Below are 19,257 nucleotides of genomic sequence, written 5' to 3'. Positions count from 1 at the left end.
GTTAAGGGTAGCTGGATGGCTAAAAAACTCTGCTAATTTTTTTTAACGTTCTACTTATTTATCCATGAATGACACACAGGGAGAGGCAGAGAGACATATAGGCAGAGGGAGAAGCAGGCTCCATCCCAGGACCCCGGGATCATGCCCTGAGCTGAAGGCAGACACACAACTACTGAGCACCCAGGCATCCCCTCAGGTGTTTTTTATGTTCCTCCTGCTATGTTTTCTTTTTTAAAGTTAGGACTATCCTCTAGGCATTATTTTTATTTCTTTTGGAAAACAAGTGGCAGATGCAAACCAAGAATCTCTCAGTTTACTTCACTGTAAATAGTTTGTAAGTTTATAAATTCATTTATAATTCATTTATGAATTCATTTATTGTATATTTTTACTTTTAAATAAAGAATCATCTGAGTTTCTCTGGTTTTAGAGAAAAATGAAGATTTGGCCATCCAAGATTTAAACCTTCAGTGTCCAAACACCAGGAGGTGCTATAAGATAACATTAAGGAACAGGTACACCTGCCCCCCTCCCCCCATTCGCCAACCCACCTCTTGTTCTCCCTTCCTTTCCAGGATTTACAGATTTGAAATTCTAGTTCCACAAAGTTTGTTAATGAAAACGTTTTATTTGACAGATAAATAATGTGTAGATTATCTAAATAAATAATGTGTAGAAATCTAATGTGTAGATTCTGAGGTATTCAGTATAGCAGACCATCTCCTGGATCTCTCTTTCACAGGGGGACAAGGAGCCTTGTCAAGACTTCAGGGACATTAGTAAAGATTTGTAGAGAGATGGTTTTCTACATGCCTAAAACCAGGAGTTATCCATGAAAGGATAGTAATTAAAGGATATTGATACTTACTGTTTCTGTTTTGTGCACTACAGTTTAACATATCATAAAAAAAAAAAAAACAAGGTGAGACTGTCAAATGAAATTCTGCAACTATGTATTACCTTTGCCTGGATAAGATGTTGCTCTTCCAATCAGACATCAAGTAAGGCTCTGAAGATAATGTTTTCAGGCACATACTTAAAGAGAAATTTATTTGTATTTTTCTCATGAGCCAATAGCATCATCTCTTAGGGGAAGCATTCTAATAAGCCATTTTAAAAAATTATTAGCTTTGGGGTACCTGACTGGCTCAGTTGATAGAGCATACAACTCTTGATCTTGGGGCTGTGAGTTCAAGCCCCACATTGGGTGTAGAGCTTACTTAAAAAAACTATCATGCTTCTCCCTCTGCCTGTGTCTCTGCCTCTCTCTCTCTCTCTGTTACTATCATAAATTAAAAAAAAAAAAAAGGGGGATCCCTGGGTGGTGCAGCGGTTTGGCGCCTGCCTTTGGCCCAGGGCGTGATCCTGGAGACCCAGGATCGAATCCCACGTCGGGCTCCCGGTGCATGGAGCCTGCTTCTCCCTCTGCCTGTGTCTCTGCCTCTCTCTCTCTCTCTGTTACTATCATAAAAAAAAAAAAAAAACAACTATCAGCTTCATTGCAATATAATTTACATGAAATGAAACTAGTAATTTGAAAAGTATAATACAATGACTTTCAATACGTGTATATAGTCATGTGACTATTACCAAACTCATGTTATAGAACATTTCTATTATGAAAAAAGTTCCTTCATTCCTCCTTTGTACCACATCCTGGACCCCGGCAACCATTGTTCTGTTTTCTGTGGCTGATCTTTTTTACCTTTTCTAGAATTTTATGTTAGTCTTTTGTGGCCAACTTTTTAAACTTTTTACAGTGGTTTTGAGAATTTATCCATGTTGTGTGTTGTATTAGGAGTTCTTTTTATTACAGAATGGTGTTCTAGTATATGGATATATCTCAATTTGGTTTATATTCACAAGTTGATAAACATTTGTTTTTTTTCTATTTTTCGGAAATTACAAATAAACCTACAGTGAAGAGTCTTATGTAAGTCTTTGTGTGGACATCTGCTTTTCCTTTTATCTTGAGTAAATACCTGAGTGGAATGCTAGAACATATATAGGCATATATTTAATTAAAAAGAAAAACCATTTTATTTATTTTTAAATTTTAAAAAAGATTTTATTTATTTGAGAGAGAGAGAACCCACAGCAAGAGGGAGGGGTAGAGGGAGAGGGAGAAGCAGACTCCTTGTTGAGCAGGGAGCTCAGGGTACAGAGAGAGGGAGAAGTGGACTCCTTGTTGAGCAGGGAGCTCAATTGGGGCTTTGATCCCAGAACCCTGAGATCATGACCTAAGCCAAAGGCAGATGCCTAACCAACTGAGCCACCCAGGCATCCCTAGTTGTCCCATTTTACATTACCAACAATAGGATACACAAATTCCAAATCCTCCACACTTTGCCAATTCTTGGTAGTCAGTCTTTTTCATTTCATTTTATTTTATTATTATTTTTTTTTTAGTTTTTTTCATTTTAGCCATGCATAGTGGCTTTAATTTGCATATCCCTAATGATATATTGTATCTTTTCATGTGTTACTCTGACATTCATAAATCTTCTTTGGAGAAGTTTTCATTCAAATAGTTGGCCAATTTTTAATTGAATTGTGTTTTGTTGTTGATTTTTGAGAGTTTATATATATAAAGATACAAATCCTTTATCAGATTTACACTTTGCAAATATCTTCTCCCAGTCTGTGACTTCATATTCTCCCTTTTTCTTTTTTCTTTTCTTTTCTTTCTTTTCTTTTCTTTTCTTTTCTTTTCTTTTCTTTTCTTTCTTTTCTTTTCTTTTCTTTTCTTTCTTTTCTTTCTTTCTTTTCTTTTCTTTCTTTTCTTTCTTTCTTTTCTTTTTCTTTTCTTTCTTTCTCCTTCCTTCCTTCCTTCCTTCCTTCCTTCCTTCCTTCCTTCCTTCCTTCCTTCCTTTCTCTCTCTCTCTCTCTCTTCCTTCCTTCCTTCCTTCCTTCCTTCCTTCTTTCTTTCATATAATTAAGTGATTCATCACTTACATATAACACTCAATGCTGGGCAGCCTGGATGGCTCAATGGTTTAGTGCTGCCTTCAGCCCAGGGTGTGATCCTAGAGACCTGGGATGGTGTCCCGCGTTGGGCTCCCTGCATGGAGCCTGCTTCTCTCTCTGCCTGTGTCTCTGCCTCTCTCTCTCTCTCTCTCTCTCTCTCAATCTCTGTGTGTGGGTCTCCTCATGAATAAATAAATAAATAAAATCTTAAAAAAAAATAACATTCAGTGCTCATCTCAACAAGTGCCCTTCACCCATTTAGCCCATCCCCCCACTGGCCTTTCTTCCAGCAACCCTCCATTTGTTCTGAATAGTTAAGAGTCTCTTATGGTTTACCTCCTTCTCTGGTTTTATATTATTTCATTTTTCCTTCCCTTCCTCTGTATTCATCTACTTGGTTTCTTAAATAACACACATAAGTGAAATCAAATGATATTTACCTTTCTCTGACTGACTTATTTTGCTTAGCATAATACACTCTAGCTCCATCCAGGTTGTTGCAAATGGCAAGATTTCATTCCTTTTTTCCCCCTGAGTAATATTCCATTGCATATAGATATCATAATTTCTTTATCCATTCATCAGTCAATGGACATTTGTGCTCTTTTCATAATTTGGCTATTATTGATAGTGCTGTTATAAACATTGGGCTGCATGTGCCCCTTCGGATCAGCATTTTTGTGTCCTTTGGATGAATACCTACCTAGTGCAGTTGCTAGGTTATAGGGTGGTTCTGTTTTAACTTTTTGAGGACTCCATATTGTTTTCCAGAGTAGCTGCACCAGTTTGCATTCCCACTGACATGGCAAAAGGGTTCCCCTTTCTCCACATCCTTGCCAACATTTGTTATTTCCTGAGTTGTTAATTTTAGCTATTCTTACTGGTATGAGGTGATATCTTATTGTGGTTGTGATTTATATTTTCCTGATGATGGGTGATGTTGAGCATTTTTTCATGTGTCTGTTAGCCATTTGTGTGTCTTCTTTGGAGAAATGTCTGTTCATGTCTTCTAGTCATTTCTTGACTGGATTATTTATTTTTGGGGTGTTGATTTTGGTGCCTTCTTTATAGATTATGGATACTAGCCCTTTATCTGTTATTCCATTTGCAAATATCTTCTCTCCTTCCATCTGTGTTAGTTGCTTTTTAGTTTTGTTGATTGTTTTTTCACTGTGCAGAAGCTTTTTATCTTGATGAAATCCTAGTAGATCCTTTTTGCTTTTGTTTCCCTTGCCTTTGGAGACCTGTTGAGTAAGAAATTCCTGCGTGTGGCTGAGGTCACAGAAGGTGCTGCCTATTTTCTCCTCTAGGATTCTGATGGTTTCTTGTCTCACATTTAGGTTTTTCATTTATTTTGAATTTATTTCTGTGTATGATATAAGAAAGTGGTTCAGTTTCATTCTCCTGCATATTGCTGTCCAGTTTTCCCAACATCGCATGTTAAAGAGACTCTTTTTTTCATTGGATATTCTTTCATGCTTTGTTGAAGATTAGTTGACCATATAGTTATGGGTCCATTTCTGGATTCTCTGTTCTGTTCCATTTATATATGTGTATTTTTTTCCCCAGTACCATACTGTCTTGATTACAGCTTTGTAATACAGCTTGGAGTCTAGAATTGTGATGCCTCCAACTTTGGTTGGCTATTTGTGGTATTTTCTGGTTCCATACAAATATTAGGATTGTTTGTTCTTGTTCTGTGAAAAATACTGGTGTTTTTTAGTTGGAGATTGCATTGAATGTGTAAATTGCTTTGGATAGTATAGACATTTAAACCATATTTGTTCTCCCAATCCACTCGCATGGAATGTTTTTCCATCTCCTTGTGTCTTCAGTTTCTTTCTTAAGTGTTCTATAGTTTTCAGTGTACAGAACTTTTACCTCTTTGCTTAGGTTTATTCCAGGTATCTTATGGGTTTTTTTTTACAATTGTAAATGGGATTGACTCCTTGGTTTCTCTTTCTGCTTCTGCGTTATTGGTGTATAGAAATGCAACGGATTTCTGTGTATTGATTTTGTATCCTGAGACTTTGCAGAGCTTGTATATCAGTTCTAGCAATTTTTTGGTGGAGTCTTTCAGGCTTTCTACATAGGATATCACATCATGGTGAAGAGTGAAAGTTAGACTTCCTCCCTTCTGATTTGGATGCCTTTTATTTCTTTTTGTAGTCTGATTTCTAAGGGTAGGACTTCCAGTACTATGCTGAACAACAACAGTGAGAGTGGACATCCCTGTTGTGTTCCTGACCTTAGGGGAAAAGCTCTCAATTTATCCCCATTGAGGATGATTATAGCTGTGGGTCTTTCATATATGGCCTTTATGATGTTGAAATATGTTCCTTCTATCCCTACTTTCTTGAGGGTTTTTATCAAGAAAGGATGCTGTATTTTGTCAAATGCCTTTTCTACATCTATTGAGAGGGTCAAATGGTTCTTATCCTTTCTTTTATTAATGTGGTGTATAGCATTGATTGATTTGATTTTGGAATCAAAATTTGGAATCCTGGCCTCATAGAATGAGTTTGGAAGTTTTCCTTCCATTTCTATTTTTTTGGAACAGCTTCAGAAGAATAAGTATTGATTCTTCTTTAAATATTTGGTAGAAATCCCCTGGGAAGCCATCTAGCACTGAACTCTTATTTGTTGGGAGATTTTTGATTACTGATTCAATTTCTTTGCTTGTTATGGGTCTGTTCAGGTTTTCTATTTCTTCCTGTTTCAGTTTTGGTAGTTTGTATGTTTCTAGGAATTTATCCATTTCTTCCAGATTGCCCAATTTATTTGCATATAATTTTTCATAATATTCTCTTATAATTGTTTGAATTTCTGTGGTATTGACTGTGATCTCCCTTCTTTCATTTGTGATTTTATTTATTTTTGTACTTTCTCCTTTCTTTTTGACAAGTCTGGCTAGGGGTTTATCAATTTTGTTCATTCTTTTAAAGAAATACCTCCTAGTTTCATTGATCTACTGTTTTTTTTTAAATTTCTATATTAAAAAGACTTTATTTTTATTTATTTTATAAAGAGAGAGAGAGCAGGAGGGAAAGGGCAGAGGGAAAGGGAGAGAGAGTCCCAAGCAGACTCTGAGCTAAGTGCAGAGCCTGATGTGGGGCTTGACCTCATGATTTTGATATCAGTACCTGACCTGAAACCAAGAGTTGGCTGCTTAACTGAATGAGCCATCCAGGCACCCCTTTATATCATCACTTATTTCTGCTCTAATTGTAATTATTTCTCTTCTGCTGGTTTTAGGCTTTATTTGCAGTTCTTTTTCCATCTCTTTTAGGTATAAGATTAGGTTGTATATTTGAAACTTTTCTTGCTTTTTGAGTTAGGCCTATATTGCTATGTACTTTCCTCTTATGACAGCCTTTGCTGTATTCCAAGGTTTTGGAATGTCCTGTTTTCATTTTCATTTGCTTCTATGTGATTTCCTGGCTAACCCAATCATTCTTTAGTAGGATGTTCTTTAACCTCTATATATTTGTGTTTTTTCCACATTTTTTCTTGTCAAATTTCATAGTATTGTGGTCTGAAAATATGCATGGTATGATCTCAATCTTTTTGTACTTGTTGTTGCTTGACTTGTGACCCAGTATGTGATCTATTCTGGAGAATGTTCCATGTGCTCTCAAAGGAATGTGTATTCTTTTGAATACAGAATGCTTTAGGATGAAATATTCTGAATCTCTCTGTTAAGTCCATCTGGTCCAGTGTATTATTTAAAGCCATTGTTTCCTTGTTGATTTGCTTAGATGATATGTCCATTGCTTTGAGTGGGGTACTAAAATCCCTTGCTATTATTGTATTATTAACAATGAGTTTCTTTATGTTTGTTATAATTGATTTATATATTTGGCTACTCCCAAGTCAGGGCATAAATATCGTTATTAGATATTCTTGTTAGATGGACACCTTCATTATGATATAATGCTCTTATTCATCTCTTATTAAAGTTTTTGGTTTAAAATCTAGTTTGTCTGATATAAGGATGGCTACTTCAGATTTCTTTTGATGTCCATTAGCAGGATAGATGGTTTCAACCCCTTCACTTTCAATCTGGAGGTGTCTTGGGGTCTAAAATGAATCTTTTATAAGCAGCATATCAATAGGTCTTATTTTTTAATCCATTCTGATACTTTGTGTCTTTTGTTTGGAGCAGTTAGCCCATTTACATTCAGAGTAATTATTGATAGATATGACTTTAGTGTCACTGTATTATCTGGAAGTTGCTGTTCCTGTAGATTATCTCTTTTCTTATATTTGTTGCTTTTGGGCTCTCCTGCCCAAAGGTCCTCTTTAATATTTCTTATAGGGCTGGTTTAATGTTAATGAACTGCTTTAGTTTTTTCTTGTCTTGGAATCTCTTTATCTCTCCTATTCTGAATGACAGCCTTGTTGGATATAGTATTATTGGCTTCATATTTTTCCCATTTAGCATGTTGAATATATCAAGCCACTTTCTTCTGGCCTGCCAAGTTGTGTGACCAGTCTGCTACTAATCTTATGTATCTACCCTTGTAGGTTAAGGATCTTTGTCTCTAGCTCCTTTTAGAATTCTCTTTTTATCCTTGCATTTTGCAAATTTCACTATGCTATGTCCTCTTGTTAACCTATTTTTGTTGATTTTGAGAGGACCTTTCTGTGTCTATTGGTCTTGAATGCCTGTTTTCTTTCCCAGATTAAGGAAGTTCTCAGCTATAATTTGTTCAAATAAGCCTTCTGCCCCCCCTTCCTGCTGTTCTTCTGGGAGTCCTATGAAATGGATAAATATTGTACTGGGTGGAATTGCTGAGTTCTCTAAGTCTATATTCATGATCTAATAGTTTTCTTTCCCTATTCTTTTCAGCGTCATTATTTACCATAATTTTATCTTCTATATCACCTATTTGTTCTTCTACTTCTTCCATTCTCATTGTGATTAAGTCTAATCAGTTTTGCATTCAGTTATAGCATTTTTTTATTTAAGCCTGACTATTTTTTAGGTCTTTTATCTCCACAGCCAGGGTTTCTCTGATGTGTTCTATGCTTCTTTCATGTCCAACTAGTATCCTTATTATTGTTGTTCTAAATTCTTGTTCAGATATCTTGCTAATATCTGTTTTGAGCAAATCCCTGGCTGTGGTTTCTTCTTGATCTTTTGGAGAGAATTCCTCCATCTTGTCATTATGTCTAGGTTTCTGTCTTTTGCATGTTAAGAAAACTTGTTATGTTTACTGCTGCTGAGAGTACTACCATATTAAGAAAGGGTCATATACTGTCCAGAGCCTGGCACTTCAGGAAGTGTTTCTGGTGTATGCTATGTGCACTCTGCTATTGTGTTTTTTTTGCTCTTCCCCACAGGTCAGTCTTTTGCAGAGTTCCTCCTTGCTTGCAGTGGGGCATGATTTATGTATGATTGATTTGTTTAACTATGTATGATTTGGTTTGTTTGTTAAGATAAGCCTGATTTTTAAAAAGGAAAAAAAAAAACCTTGATCTAAGGAAATAGAAAAGGAAAAGAAATAAAAAAGCTAGCAAACAGGCAAAAAACTATAAGGCTGACTCCAAAGAAAAAGAAAGAAGGAAAAAATAAACAAAAGTATGAACTGAAACATGAGAAAAGGAAACAAACAAACCAACAAATGAACTAAAAAACTATAAGCCCAATTCCAAAGGGGGGAAAATATATATGTAAAGAAAGCCTGGTCCTATTTCCACTGGATCTGAAGCAGACACTTTGGAGCACTCTATGATCAGGAGATGTGATTGTGTTGGCTTTCTGAGGGAGAGGCCTGCTGCCCTGGTTTATAGTCAGACCTGCCTTAGTAAAGATGCCCCTGCTGGGTGCAGGGTGGTACACTTTGGTGTAGGTGACTCCAGCTCCCACTGGAGATGTGTATTTCTCTCTGAAGTCCCTCGGTGCTGGTGGGTGGGGGTGGAAGATGGTGTCATCTCTCATCCCTGGGGAGGGGAACTTACAAGGCCACAGCTGTTCAGGAGAAAAGTGAACAGTCTCCCCTCTTCTGTCCTAGGCTTTTGGCAGATCTCTGCCTTCAATCTGTCTGTGTCCAGCCCATTGGCACACCCAGTGCGAGTTATCCTTTGTTTTATTTCTGGCCAGTGGCTTGGATTCAAAACTTTAAATCTTAAAGAACCTGGCAGGGTTCAGGGAGACTTTCCCCTCCATCAGAGGAGAGTCTCTCAGCACCCTGATCTGCACCATTATGTCCCAGGAAAGCAGATGTATGCTTGTGCAGATGCCTGGAGTCTATGGGAAAGCACCACAAAAAACTGTGACCAGATTACTGCCCTGAGTGTGCATGTCTGTCCCCTCTTGTGAACAGCTGCCCAGTGGTGCTGGCAGGCCTCCAGGAAGGGGAAAATTCTCTCCCTGTGCAACCCAAGGGGTCCTCACACTACAGCTCTTGCCCTACTTGCTGCTCTCTCTTCCATTATCTCCCTCTTTCCCTGACTTCTTTCCCCACACAGGGCTCCCACCCCTCTGTGGCACCACTGTCACTTTTCTGTGTCCCAATTGATGTCTCTGAACCTCACATCTGCCATGTTCTCTTCCTTCAATTGGGCAGATGTTTTCTTAATCCTCAGGTTGATTTCCTAGTATTGCAAAATGATTTGATCTTGATCTAGCAGAGTTTGAGCATCAAGGCAAACACAGCGTCCCCCTATTAGTCTGCCATCTTAACTATTCCTCTGGACTCATTTTTTTCCAAAGAGGGAAGATTTTTAGTTTTGGTGAAGTCTTCTTTATCAATTTTTTTTCTTTTATGGGTGTTTTTTGTGTTGTTATTAAGAAATCTTTGCTTGATTGAAGGTTATACAGATTTTCTCTGAACTTCTTTTCTAGAGATTTTATGATTTTAGGTTTTACATTATGACTATGCTTATTTGTGTTAATTTTGCATGTAGTATGAGTTGGATCAAAATTCATTTATTTGGCATATCAATGTCCAATTTTTTTTTTTTTTTAGCATTCTTTGTTTAAAAAAGCTATCCTTTCTCCACTAAAGTGCTTTTGTACCTTTGTCAAAAGTGGTTGTGGGTGGGGTTTATTTCTGGACTCTACACTGATTTAATGACTTTTCTATTTTTACATAAATACCACACTGTCTTGATTTCTGTAGGTGGAGCAGCTACATTTGTGGGGCTCAGTATAAAATGAAAATATGAGTTCCTTTGTTAAAAAATTATTAAGGATTTCAAGGCAGTAACAGCAGAGCATTATTTCCAGCAGAGGACTCTCCTAAGAGTGCAATCTGGTGCAACTCCATGAAGCTGATCCTAATAGTAGCATTATAATATGTTTTGAAATAAAAATCAAGTAGAGTTAGTATTTCTACTTTGTTCTTCCTTTTCAATGTTGTTTTTGGATATTCTAGGTTCTTTATGTTTCTATATGAATTTTATAAACAGCTTATCAATTTCTTAAAAAAACTGATATTTTTATTGGAGCACAGAAAATGTATAGATTAATTTGGAGAGGGTAGATATCTTCACAGTATTGAATATTCAGATTTATAGAGCTTATTTCTTTTTCTTGAGTGAGTTTTGTAGTTGGTACCTTTCATGAAATTTGTTCAACATTGTCTGATTTCTGTGCATACAGTTGTTCATAATTTTCTCTTTCCTTCCTTTTGCTATTTGTGAAATCTCTAGTAATATCATGTCTCTCATTTTGATCTTGACAATTAATATCTCTTTGTTTTTTTCCTGGTCAATCTGGCTAGAGTTTTATTGAATTTATTGGTTGTCTCAAGGGATTATCTTTTGATTTTATTGAGTTTCTTTATTTTACTGGTTTTATGTTTTTTATTTCATTGATTTCTTCTCTTATTTATATTATTTCTTTTCCCCTGTTTACCTTTCATTTAAAGGATATCCAACTATTATTATGATTTGTCTACTTTTCCTTACACCTTTTTCAGTTTTCTCTTCATGTGTTTTGAAGCTGTTATTACGTGCAAAAACATTTAGGATTGCTATGTCTTCCTGAAATAGTACACTCTTTAGCATTATAAAATAACCCTCTTTATCCCTGCCAATATTTTTAGCTCTAAATATATTTTGTCTTTTATTCATAAAGATACTTCAGCTTTTTTTTTCTTTTTGGTTAGTGTATATAATTTTCCATCCTTTTACTTTTAACCTGCTTGTGTCTTTATATCTAAAATATGTTTCTCATGGGTAGTATATAGCTGAGTCATATTTTTAAATACAGTTTGAACATCTGCCTTTTAATTGGGGGGTTTAGATCCTTTACACTTAATGTGATTATTAATGTACTTAGGTTTCCATCTTGTTTCTTGACATTTGTTTTCTCATCCTATCTTTTCTTCATTCCCCTTTTGTACATCTTCAACTGTCTTTTGAATGAACTGAACATTTCTTATAATTTCGTTTTATATTCTTTCTTAGCTTATTAGCTACAGTTTTCTTTTTAGTGATTGCTTTAGGATTTATTTTACACATTTTTAAGTTATCATAGTTTGAGTGATATTGTACCACTTAATGTATATATAGTATAAGAACTTTACAATAGAATTAGTTCCATTTCTCCCATCTTTATACTTTTGGAGATCATGCATTTTGCTATGCATATGTTATAAACACTAGAATACATTGTTGTTATTTTGGTTTAAATTTAATATTTAAATATTAAGTCAGACCTTTAAATATTAAGAAAACTATTTCATACATTATACACATATTATCATTTCCTTTGTGTAGATCCATATTTCCATCTGGCATTATTTTCTTTCTGTCTGAAGGAGTTCCTTTAACATTTCTGATACTGTGGGTCTGCTGGCAATGAATTCTTTTGCCTTCTTATGTCTAAAAACATCTTTCTGTTGTTGTCACTTAACATTTTTTGGAGGGTAGAGATTTCTAACTTGACAATTTGATTTTCTCCTTCAGTAGTTATCCTATTGTCTTCATGCTTGCATTATATACTAAAGAAAATCTATCATCATTATTTTGTTTTTATTTATATAATGTTTATTTTCTTCTTGCAGCTTTAAGATTTTCTTTTTATCACTGATTCTGAGGAATTTGATTGTAATGTACCTTTGTGTAATTTTCTTCATGTTTCTTGTACTTATAGTTCATTGAACTTCTTAAATCTGTTGGATTTTAATTTTCATTAACTTTAGAAATTTTCAGCTATTATTTTTTGTGTCCTGTACTCTCTCTTCATTTCTTCAGATAATTCAATTACATGCATATTAGGCCACTTGATGTTGTCCCACAGCTTACTACTACTATTATTATTTTCTAAATTATTTTTTCTTAGTGTATTTTATTTTGGATAGTTTCTACTATACTTTAATTAAATTCATCACTCTTCCTCTGCAGGTTCTAATTTGTCATGAATCCTACCTACTGTTTATTTTATCTTCGACATTGTATTTTCATCCAGATGTTAGATTTTTAAAAATCTTCTATGTCTTTACTTACATTTGTGTGTGTGAAATGCAAGTATAATACCATTTTTAATGTTTTTGTTTGCTAATTCTGACATGTGGGCTAATCCTGAGTTGACTGTGAACGATTTTTCTTATCATTATGATTTATATTTTCCTGCTTATTTGCATAATTGGTAATGTTTGACTGGATGCTAGACATCGTGATTTTATATTGTTGGGTGCTGGATATTTTTATATTCCTGTCAGTGTTCTTGAGTTTTGTTGTGGCAGCAGTTAAATTACTTGTTAAAGTAAAATTTAACTTTAGAAATTTTCTAAAAATTTACAGTTAAATTACAGCCTGATCTTTTTGCACCTTTCTCTTAAGATTTTGTAATGCAGGGCTAGCACAAAATTTAGGGAGGGCTATTTATTTCTCACCAATGAGGTGAATTTCTTTTGAAAACTCTATCCAATGTTTCATGAATTATGACGTTTCCAAGTCTGGCTGGTGGTGACAAACACTGTTTCCAGCACCGTGTGCATGCTGGATTATTTCCTGTGATCTTTTGTGATGGCTCTTTTTTTAGACTCAGGTAGTTTCCTTCCATGCATGTACTGATTAGTACTAAATGAGGACCCTCTGCAGATTTTCAGAGTCTCTCTCTGTTTGGCATTTCCTTCTCCACTACTCTATCTTACAAACTGTCTAGACTAGTTGCTATCCCTAGATTCTCAGCTGCATCTTTAGCCAGGCTGTCCACCAGGCTCTGCTTGGGCTCCTTCTCTCTGTTCTGTGGTCTGAAAATCTCTCAAGGCCACATATCTGGGACAATCATACTAATTACCTAGTTTGTTTTTTGTCTCTCTGGGATCACTGCCCTTCTTTGCCTAATGTCCAGTCTTTTGAAAATCATTGTTATATATATATTTTGTCTGTTTCTTTTTCTGTTGTTGTTATTTCAAGTTAGAGATTTGAGGGTAAACCTGGTCCCTTCTTGACTAGAAGTGATATTTTTACTCTTTTAAATTTTTTTCCTGTTTTTTAAAATTGATATGTAATTGACATATACCATTATAATATACCATTATAATTAGTTTTAGGTGTACAACATAATGATTCAATATTTGTATATATTGCACTCTTTTTAATTTACTTGATATCACCTCTCAGTCTCTAGCTTTAGATATATGCGTATTTTCTCTCTCACTAAGGTCAGGAACTCTATTTTGTTCACTTTTTGTTGAACATGCGTGAATAAACAAATAAATGAAGGGTATGATCCAAAGGAGAAGATGACAATGAACATGGAAATCTTGAAGTTTTCTGTAATCAATTGTCAAGTTATCTTGATTTATAATTATTCCATGTTAATTTCAGTAGCACTTTACTAAAGATTTGGAAGCTCTTTATTGATAATGTCTACTGTTTGTAGTGGTATGAGAAGGGTACTTTCTCCTTAGTTTGCAGAAAAGAAAAATTTTTTGGAGTGTTAAAAAATTTTTATTTACATTATAAAATGAGTGAAAATAGGGACGCCTGAGTGGCTCAATCAGTTAAGCAGTTAAGGATCTGCCTTCTACTCAGGTCATGATTCCAGAGTACTGGGATCAAGCCCCAGGACTAGCTCCCTACTCAGTGAGGAGTCTGCTTCTTCCTCTCCCTCTGCCCCTGTCCCCTGACCCCAAGTTTGTGCTCTCTCTCTCTCTCTCTCTCACAAATAAATAAATAAATATAATTTTAAAAAGAACAATATTGAAGCTTTCACTTCTGGAAAATATTGAATATGTAAATTGGAATAGAAATTTTAATTTATCTCTGTGTATTTGGTGAAATTATGAGAGCTCTATAATTTAAATCTTAGCTCTTGATATTTCTTTCTTTTTTGGTCGGTTCTAGGAGGGCCCTCCCTTATGTGAATTACACAAATTCTTTGTGAAAGTTACTGAATCAGTAGTTTCCACAAGCTATCCAATTCCTCATTACTCTTAGTTTCCAGTATGAGAAACTCCATTTGATTTACGGTGTAACAATATCTATAATAGTTCAGTTCTGATGAATTTTTATTTTATTTAAAAATAGTGGCACAAGATAAAATTTCAAATATTATAAAATTCTCCTTTACTTTATATATTTAACTAAATTTTGGAAAATTTATATGAGAGTATTATACCCAATGCTTTGCACTTGCTTTTTTTATTAACATATTTTGAAGAAATTTCTCTATTAGCTTTTATATTTCTAATGCTCTTTTTAATCAATGCAAAATATTCCTTTATGTGCAGGTTTTACAATTTATATAATCAGCACTTTTGAAATTAAAGTTTTAATAGAATTCTTTGTCCAACTAAAAATATTAGTATCAGCCACACTTATTTTATATTTGATATTAAACATCTGTGAATACTTTTGGGTTTTTATTTTATTTACTAAATGTTCTGGAATTTTTGGCCATTCCAGTTGGCACATGTAGATCATAAATTTTGGTCAAGATAAAGCATGAAGGCTTTAAAAAATTCACAAAAGTAGCCTCTACAGCAGCTTTTCTTGGCAAATAACAGCCCAGAGCCAAGCCAATATGTCTTTTTAGCCTCACTGTATTGCCTTATAGATATTTCAGAACACTTCAATTCATATTTGGCTGGTGGGATCCAGTAGTTGGATATAAATGATTACCACAAATGGATTCTGGTCTGCTGACCATACATTACAAAACAGTTTGGATTCATCTTTACCCTTATTTGTGAATTTCAGGTTTTTTGAAATTGTTATCCATCCTGTGGAATGAGGCATAATATTTTCAAAAGCAAGGTCTAGGATTACTAAGAAATTTCTAGTAGTATTTTGCAATGGGCTTGATCAAAGGAACTTAAAAAGAACAAAGAAGAAAGGAAAATCACTTTGAAAAAAAATACAAACACAACTCATTTTAATACTTTTTCTCCTAAAGGCTGAAGATGACTAATAATTATTGCTCAAATTCCTTAGGAAAATCACTTATCATACATTGTCTTTTTAAATCTTCAGACCAACACGGTGAGAAAGAGGTTTATCTACCTGAGAGTCAATGATATTAGGAGTTTAAATAAGGCTATATAGCAAGCAAGTGACAAAGGCTGGGTATGAACCCAGATTTATCTTTTCTCAAATATTGTGCTTTTTTTTCTACAGAAGAAAGATGGTTTTCCCACCACAGGATACTGTGTGTGTTTGCACATGAGCATCTGGAGAGTTCCTCCAGAATTTTCAAATGTTCTTATATTCTAGTATAAAGAAAAACATCTATATAACTTACATTTGTTTTGAAGAAGAAAGAAAGTAAATTTTAATATGCATTGAACTCACTACTTTATGCTTTCCAGTATTCTATTTGCAAAAATTATGGGTGATGGAGGTCTAAGAATTTGATCTTTGACAATTTAGAGAAAACCACATTTTAAAGATGTGTGCTCTTTCTTTGGTTGTCCCTGAAACTGGAAAAAAGAGAATATGGTTTTCATGAGAAGAGGACCCCAGCAGAGTGGAGAAAAGTCTAAGTAAGGATGGATTTTTTTTTTAGTAAGAGATATCCCATAGTCAACTGGGGGTGCCTTTTTTGAAACAGTAATAATGTATGGCATAAAATGTAAAGTTATTTCCCATTATATGGTATAATTATTGTTTTTTTGTCATTAAATATTCAATTAAACTTTTGACACATAATATCCTTGTGTTGCTTTTAGTTTGGGCAAATCTAAGTTGTGGCAAAATCATTAGGAAAGAGGCTAGCTAGGGGAAACCTAGAGAGTGAGTAGCAATCATGAATTAAGCAGAGGACGTAATAAAAAGGAAGAGGTAGAGGAGGTTTTACTTTTCCTCTAGATTCCCATTCTGCTCTGCTCTGAGAATCCGCAGCAATATCAGGACACTGGACTTACTATACATGGTGGAATGGGGACTAGAACCTAAAGGAATTGGGGATTCTATGAAAGGGAGTAGTCTGGGAGACTTAGGGATATTTGACTTAAATGACTTTCATACAAATTTGCCTTTTTTGTTTCACCATTTTGGGTAGAAGATGTTATGTATATATACAGTGGCATATTAGCCATAAAAAAGAATGAGATCTTATTATGAGCAAAAACATAAATGGACCTAGAGGGTATAATGCTAAGTAAAATAAGTCAGCTCAAGAAAGACAAATATCCTATAATTTCACTCCTATGTGGAATATAAGAAACCAAATAAATGAACAAAGAAAAAAAGAGACAGACAGAAAAACGCTCTTAAATATGGAGAGCAAACTAGTGATTGCCAGAGGGGAGGAAGGATGGGTGAAATAAAGGGGATTAAGGGCACACTTATGCTAATGAGCACTGAGTCATGTATAGAATTGGTGAGTCATTATATTGTACATCTGGAACCTAGTATAACACTCTATGTTAATTATACCTGAATAAAAATTAAATTAAAAATGAATAAGATGGCTAAAAAATTTTCTGTAGTTAACCTTAATAGCTCTGAAGTAGTAACTTACTACATTGTCAAGTTGACAGTTAGTGCCCTGATAAGAGCTAGAAATGGCTAGATTAGTTTTTTGCTTTCCCTCTTTCTTCTTTTTTTCCTTTTTTTCATATTTGGGGGGTTATATGCACAGGTCAATAGAAATCTTTACACATACCAAGTGGGCTTCTTACAAGGTGTTTGCAGTTCATAACGAGCATGTTCTAAGTTTTGCAAATAATCTCATTGGTATAAGAAGACTGAGAAATTGAGGCACAAAGAGAGTAAACTCATTGTAGCAGGATTTGGGATCTAGCCACAGCAGCAGGAGGTAAAATGACCTGTGGTATTTGCTAGATTCTAGGAGCAATCATTGCATCTGCCTCCAGGTACACTTGTGTTCCTTTTTCTGTTGAAGTTATTGATGGAAAATCAACATAATAGGATTAAAGAAAATTTCCATCATACTTTAAGTTAAATTGAAATAATACAATCCCACTTTAAGAAATATTATTTAGGGATCCCTGGGTGGCGCAGCGGTTTGGCGCCTGCTTTTGGCCCAGGGCGCGATCCTGGAGACCCGGGATCGAATCCCATATCGGGCTCCCGGTGCATGGAGCCTGCTTCTCCCTCTGCCTGTGTCTCTGCCTCTCTCTCTTTCTCTCTGTGTGACTATCATAAATAAATAAAAATTAAAAAAAAAGAAATATTATTTAAAATGTATACTTACATAATGCAATGCTTTAGTTATGGATTTCTTTGAGCATCCCTAGATTAAACCTTGGTATTAAAGATTCTTAACCAGATAATGATCTTTTCTTATTTTGTGGTGGGATTCTCTCCCCTTCCAAGAGTAAACCTGTCTTAGTCATTATTTTTCCTTCAAAATCTCCTCTAGGACTGCCATCTAGGATCCCCAATTTAAGCAACCTTTTCTCAATGCCTGCAACTTAAGTGAATAATATTTACATTGTTTTTCTGACTTACTTAAACAAATTACTGCACTTGTGCCCTGGTTCACTCATTCATTTGAAACTGAATAGATAATACAAAACTGTGTGATCATTTAGAGCACTTTTCATCTTCCTCACATAGATCAAATATTAATTAAACCTTATGCAACTCCTGTTAAGAGTGAAACTGTAACATGGTTAAGAGCACGAACTTTGAAATATGATGCCCAGGTTTGAATCCAAATTCACCACATATCAGCCATGTGAAATTGAGGAAGTTCTTTAATCCCTCTATATGTGGTTACCTCATCTGGAAAATGGCAGTTAAATAGCATGTCCCTTTATCTAGTTGTTGTGGGGATTAAGTGACCTGATACATGTAAAGAAATAAGAATAGTGTTTGGGACACAGTTATTATTTATGGTTGGTAAATAATGTTTAAAACCAAACTCAAGCAAAATTTATCTCATGGTATTTAATATTTTTAACATTAAAAAGGACACTAAGAAGCAATTTAGTTTAATAGTTAACAGCAAAATACCACACTAAAGTCACTGCCACTTAATGCAGTGGTATATAGACTTAAATCATGCTAGATGTTACCTGCATTATCTCAATTGTAGGAAATTGTTTAATTAAAACATTTTTCCTCGGGCAGCATGGAAAGGCATGAATAATAAAATAGTGAAAGCACGAGTATATAGACATCCTTATCATAGTATCTATTTTATCACTTATAATTTTACTAATACTAGACATTTTTTTAAAAAAACAATATACTTCTAAGATAATTACATAAAATATCTTCATGCTTATTGTCAGTCTTAAGAATTTTCTCTTCAACCAAACTGATTTTAAAGTAAGAAAAGCCAGTAAGACACTTTTGCATATACATATCCTTAGCCCATTCTTTATACCTGCCTTATCCTGGTGAATTTCTTCCCACTTTCATTGGGCTCAAATCTTGGAATTATAATCTTTGATTTTTTAGTAGTTTTTAATTTCTATAATACTATTACATTTTCTAGTATTCTTCTCATCCTCCTTGTATCTGTGAGGTAAAAATTGGAAGAAGGGTTATTTCACGAACATGGAAACTGGATTGAGAAACTTTAAATAACATGCTAACCCCCATAGAATGAAGGCTGAGAAGAAATGGAAAGTAGATTCTGGTTAAAGTTTCATTGATTCTGTTGGGGTAGACTTGTCCTAGTATGTGAAGGAAAGATTCTAGGTAATTCTAAAATCCCCACTTCTTGGTATTTACCAAGAATAGCAAATCTCTTCCCCTTGAATGTGGGCATAACCTGTGACTTGTTTCTAAGCAATAGAGTATGAAAAAGGTGATGGGATATATGTGATTATGTACATGTTCTTTTATCACATAAGATTGTAATGCCCATCTGGTGAAGATACTCTCTGTCTTGTTAGCTTTGAAAAAGCAAGC

The 19,257-nt window shown here is 34.7% G+C and overlaps 1 long non-coding RNA gene across 2 annotated transcripts in view; it reads left to right on the top strand.

The window, feature by feature from the left end:
• Positions 1–414: 414 nt before the first annotated feature.
• The window catches only part of LOC111090299, a 38,627-nt gene continuing 19,784 nt past the window's right edge, over positions 415–19,257 (top strand). For both annotated transcript variants that reach the window (XR_005371507.1, XR_005371505.1), the window contains exon 1: positions 415–515. This is a non-coding gene — a long non-coding RNA (uncharacterized LOC111090299). The remainder of the gene's footprint in view (positions 516–19,257) is intronic.

The sequence above is a fragment of the Canis lupus genome, chromosome 16 (genome assembly GCF_011100685.1).
Source record: "Canis lupus familiaris isolate Mischka breed German Shepherd chromosome 16, alternate assembly UU_Cfam_GSD_1.0, whole genome shotgun sequence".
Classification (NCBI taxonomy): Eukaryota; Metazoa; Chordata; class Mammalia; order Carnivora; family Canidae; genus Canis; species Canis lupus.
The sequence above is the reverse complement of the archived record's forward strand: the minus strand, read 5'-3'. Positions and strand labels throughout refer to the sequence as shown.